The sequence below is a fragment of the Rattus norvegicus genome, chromosome Y (assembly GCF_021556685.1).
Source record: "Rattus norvegicus strain SHRSP/BbbUtx chromosome Y, alternate assembly SHRSP_T2T, whole genome shotgun sequence".
Taxonomy (NCBI): Eukaryota; Metazoa; Chordata; class Mammalia; order Rodentia; family Muridae; genus Rattus; species Rattus norvegicus.
Genome location: NC_141555.1, coordinates 68,050,813 through 68,056,812, shown reverse-complemented (window position 1 = coordinate 68,056,812; position 6,000 = coordinate 68,050,813).

Here is a 6,000-nt window from a genome sequence, read left to right as displayed (position 1 = left end):
TGTCTACATAGTTTATATTAAAATAAGATAATAATTTGAGACACTAATTTCACTTTTGTACATGTCCCAACATGAGAAATCTAGCAATGGTGTCTATAAATCAGACCTACACATGAGAAAGGATAATGATGCATCTTTGTTCAGAGGAGATACTCAAGCTTAGTTTGCCTTTCACGGTAAGGTAAGTTCTGGTCCAAACTTTATATTTATAACAGACTTAATTTCTAATCTATATAAAGACACAATAATTTTACCTATACGCTATTTTATTCCACATGAAATTGTAGAATATTCAGGGTTATGTATCACAAGATAAATTATTTTATTTCCTTGGAGTTAAAGAATAATACATTCTTTTTTCTGATTCCACATAATCAGAAATTAAAACATGGCATAAAATATTGAGAAATAAATAAAAATTAATATTTGATAAAAAAATAGTGGTGAGAATTTCAGGATATATCAGACCTAAGTTGCATGGTTAGAAATAGTTATGTCCCGTTTTTCAGTATGTTTATTTTTAAGTTTGTTGTTTTTTAATTACTAAATGGTAACATCCCCTGCCCTTCTTTTTCTTTGCTATAAAGGTTATATTTTAAAATGCTGAATTGTTCAAGATGACTTCAGTAAATATGTGGCCTATAATAAATTTCGATTTGAAGAATAGAACAGAATGTTTGATAGTGAGAAACTCTTATGTATTTGGAAATAAAACATTGTGAATTGCTACAGAACTGGACTATTGTGAACCCTCTGTCTAGGTACAATCCAGTAGGGGACACTGAGGCAACACAATAAGAGTCATGTCTGTATCAGTTAGATGGAAGAGAAATTCTTTGTACGAATTATCAAAATAATAGAAGGCTCATTGGGTCCCTTAACCCAACGCATGTTTTAGGTGTAGATTTGGAAGTTTCTGATGTTATAGTTGACATAAATACTTTCTGGGACCTAGACTGAAACATACCTTATAAATCTAAAATCTTGTCCAGAGTCTAATGACAGAATAAAGAAAGTCCTGAAATGTAGTTACAGTGCTGGCCATTTGTATAAAACTAAGTTCCACACTCAGAAGTGCATTGGAAGAGCCGAGGCGACATGCTAGATGAGGAGTGGTTTACTCTAGCAGAATGTGATTGCTTGTCAACCCAAGTCACAGTGACCCTCTTTGGAAATAGCTCACTGCACATCACATGTCAGAGGAGGTGCTATGTCTAAACATCATAGGGAAACTGCCTTCCTGAAATGAAGAAAAATAAGTGAGAGAGGTTCCCATTGCCCAGGACATACTCTGGCAAGAGACAGAAGAACAGTATGTCACAGATCAAAAAAAAATTGCTCCAATTATCAGAACGGTGCAATTATCATATATGTGAAGAGACCCTGTGGTGGTTTGAATATGCACTGCCCAGGAAATGGCACTCTTAGGAGGTTGGCCTTCTTGGAGGAGGTGTGTCCCTGTGGGGTGAGTTCTTGAAATACTTCTCCCAGCCATGTTGGAGACATTCTGCTCCTGGATTCTTTTAGATGAAGATGTAGATCTCTCAGCTCCTTCTCCAGCACCATGTCTGTCTGCACACTGCCATGCCCTCTGCCTTGATGATAATGGACTGACCCTATAAACCTGTAAGCCTGCCCCGATTACATGATGTCCTTGGTCATAGTGTCTCTTCTGAACAGTGGAAACCTAACTAAGACCCCAGACTGGATAGTTCATGGGATTGCTCAAATGTCCTTGGCACCATCACTCTTTTATCTTCTGCAATGCTCCAACCCAATCTCTATCCAGTCCAGGCTGCTCCTCCAGTCTTGGTTCTCACAGGACTCCCCTATACAAGGCACTTTCCCTCAGAGTCTCCTAGTGTCTACAATACCACCAGCCGTGACATCTTCTTCATTGGTAGTGTGAAGTCTATTCTCAAGGATGGGCACCTAGTCTCCCATGTGGTTTTGTAGAGTAGCAAAGCATCTCCAGGGACAGGGCACAGATTCTGGGGCTTAGAGAGACGGCTCAGCCATGAAGAACACGTGTTACTCTTGCAGAGGACCCAGGTTCTATTCCCAGCATCCATATGATGGCTCACAGTTGAACTGTTAGCCAGTTTCAGGAGATTTAATGCCCTCTCTTGGCCTCTTCAGACATCAGGCAGGCACGTGGTGCACACAGTTCCATGTAGCCAGAACATTCACACATTTGATAATATAAACACATCTGATTTTTAAAAGATATGACCCTTGGACTATGGTCATGGGTGATTCTGAGCATGGATCCTAACAGCTCTCTTTTGAAGGGAGGAGGGACACCAAGAGTTTGAGACCCAGTGGCTGTAGGTGAGGGAGCAGCGTATGGGCATGTCAGTATAATACCTCCTGGTTTGGAAGTGTTCATCTCACGGCTCTGATGGTGCTTATAAGGCAGAGGTATCAGCACTGAGTTTCGGAACAGTCAGCACTGGGGTAAGGTGAATGACTATGTCTTTCTTCAAATACAAAGAAATAGGGTCTTTTCTGTCATCATAGTGTTCTAAAAACCCCTGTAGTCAAGATGAACTTAATTTGAAATCTTACAATGGAGATGGGGGGGTGTGAGCTCACAGTTCATTAAGGAAATATTTGATGAGCCAAGAAGAAAGTGCCAAAGTTAACATTATAAACACGATTAATGAGCAGGGTGGCTGCAAAAATTCATAAAAGAAAATAACAACACAACACGCAGGCCCTCGTCTCTGTTGGCCTGACAGGCTGCTGACAGTGTGTTGATTTGTCTGTTTTAAATGGTTGAGGCTCTAGGCTTACCCACATGGCCGATGTTGTCTCTCATCTGAACTTGACAGGAATAACTTTATGTTTTTGTGTACACACATTCCTAATTCCATAATCACTTTAGCTGATGTGGGCTCATTGGTTTGCCAGCCAGTCAGGGATGTAGAGGCTTAATGTGTTTCTTCTTTAAAAACAACAACAAGAACAACAACAACAAAGACAACAAATGCAGCAACAACAACACCCCAAAACAAACAAACAAAAAACCAACAAGTTTGTATTTTTATTTAAAAACTGCAACAACTTCATATTCAACAGTAAAGTAAACGGTAATTTATGTTGTAATACCATTAGACGACCTCCTGTTGATTAGGGGCATCGAGTTCTTTGGTGGGCAACTTTGTCTTCATTGTCAGGATGTTTAATTTCTTCTTTTGGCGTGATTATTTAACAAACTGAAACCAACAGCAGCCCACCTAATGGTCTCTAGCTTTTATATATTCTCTGAAAAGTCTCCAGCTTTCCAAATGTTACACACATGCAAAATCTATCTGCTGCTGGCAAAATCATGCCCCTGCAAGTGCACCAGGCAAATCATAGTTAGCCACTGTTGACAATCAGAAGCAACCCCACACCCCACAGCCTGGATTAAAACAAAAACAAACTCATAATATTTCTATGTTTTTAAATACACCAAAATACTCACTGCAAATAGCCAGTTTCATTAGGATATTAGTATAACTGACTTTCTATCCTTTAATCCATGGAGGGCATCCTGATTAGTTTGAATCAGTCATGCTAGCTTTGTTCTGTGCATGTCACTGATGTTGAGGTTCATCAGAAGACTCACTGAGACACACCAAAAATCTTCAGAGGAAAGATTTTTTTCTGCCTGTCAAAAATAGGGAGCTATCCAAGACAGTTTCATCTCTCTTCCTATCCTCCCATCCAGTGTTGTTCTGCTGTGGAGGAGTGTAATGTGTTCTCTGGGGATGCAGCGGCCATCTTGTGACTACATTATAGCCAATATGCTGAGGGCAGTAAGATCAGAAAAATGGATGAGCCAAGAGTCCTGTGGGATGGCTGGGCTGTTGAACTGATACAGTGTGTGCTTTGGTGTTTCTTTCCAAGTAAATCACACCCTTGGGGTTAAGGGATACTGATTGGTTTTATATTACTGTGACCAGACACATTCCCAGCAGATATATTTATTGTGTTTGCCCTCGTAAGGCCAGAATTCTTGCCAGCCTCATTTGAACTCATCTTCTGTCCTATCAGAACCCCACTTTGCCAGCCCCTCCCCAGGCCCTCCTTAGCAATTATCAACCACACACTCAAATAAGGTCCAATGTCCCAGGAGGTAGATGTGATGTAACAATTAAAACACACACACCAGGAAGGACAATGGAATATTATTTAAAATGTTTCTGCCCAAAGAAGTGTGTAGTCAATATAATTTTAAAGTTACATTCTTTTATCTCCCCCTCTCTCCATTAAATGTTTGATAACTATCTGCTAAATATCTGACCTTTCTCAGGACCACACAAAACAGATGATATCCACACCTGCCTTCTTGACGATTACTGTGGGTGTTAAGTTATACTTCATGGACTAAAGGTATTTCCTTTTTTTGTGGAGCATAAGGCAGATAAGGTTTTCTCCAGAAACTTCCCATTTTACAAATGCAAAATGCCACGCTATTGGGAAACAATGCAAAATCCTTCATCGCTCAACGTGGCTTCCTATCTTCGGATTTGAAATTTAACCCACATGGCATTGTCATGGAAGGAATGTGCACCTTAAAGAGAGACTGTGGTCTGATAGAGGAATGGCTTTCAAAGTTTCTGAGGTGGGGTTCTTGGGCTAAGGAGCTGGTTTAGCCAGTAAAGTGTTTGCCATGGAAGTATGAGGGTCTGAGTTCGGTCCCTAGAACCCACGTTAAAAAATAAAATTCAGACATGGTGGCCTGGAATCCTGGTACCAGAGAGGTGGACAGATGCATCCCCGATGTTCTCTGGACCACCAGCAGGACTGGTATGTTTGGGGTGTAAGTGTGAGACTTTGTTGCAAGAAAACAAAGCAAGGCAGGGTGGAACTATCACAGTTACTTCTCTTTGCTCTGATGAAATACTGTGTTGTCCCGCGCTGTTTCTTGCCAGCAAGAATACACGGGGACACAGGAATCCTTACTGCAGCTAAACATTTATTGAATCTTAAGGTGAGGCGACGCGCGCCGACATGGCGAGGCTTATATACACCCTAGGGCGGCACATCCACCCCTGATTGGTTGCTTACACATGATCTTATTAGGCATGCCCCGGAGTTGGGAGACCTGTCACCAAGGCACTCTTGCACAGGTGCACACAGTTAACTTCCTGAAAGGAAGTCGGCTCGCATGGCGGAGGCCAGTGCCATCTTGTAATGGCAAAACTATCTCAGCCTCCCACGTGGGGCACAGTGGAAGCCAGAGCCATCTTGTGGTGGTGAATGTTATTGCGGCCCTCTACTGTGTGAACTATCTCACGGAGGAAAGGGTTGACTTCAGCTTGATCAGTGCCCATCACAGAAGAAAGTCAGGGCAGGAACTCAAGGCAGAGACTTGAAGGCAGCAACTGAAGCAGAGGCAATGGAGGAATAACTGCTTACTGGCTTTTTGCTCATTGCTTGGTCGACGTGCTTTCTTCTGTAACCAGGACCGCCCACCCAGAGGTGGTACCATCCACAGTGGACCTCCACACACCAATCATTATTTCAAAAGATGCCTTCGGAGAGAGGGTTAAAAGCAAATGGGAAGTGAGGGACATACCATAACTCTTCTGTATTATTATCAAAATGGGTTTTTTTCGGGGTTGGGATACTTGGGGTGAGAAGAAAGGAAAGGTGCTGCTTTATTTGAAACATTTTCTTACCTCATTCTGTGCCCCTGTAAAGGGCCCAGTCTTATCTGTCATGCCTGGCCATTTTCCTGTCACTACTCCACTGCCTTTCTCATGCAGTTCTTAATTCTGGATCCTGCTTTCCACTCTAGTTTTCATCTTGACCAGATTCAGCTCATTTCCCTGTGATCCTGCTCTGAAACATACACAATTTTTTTCTTTTGTTTCATTTTCAAACTTTTAAATGTTTATGTTAATTTCTGTTTAACCTGTTTTATGGAAGCCTTAGAGGAGAATTTTTCATGGATGTCTATTTTGATTGGAATGAGAAAATAATGAAAAAAAAAACTCTTTTTAATTT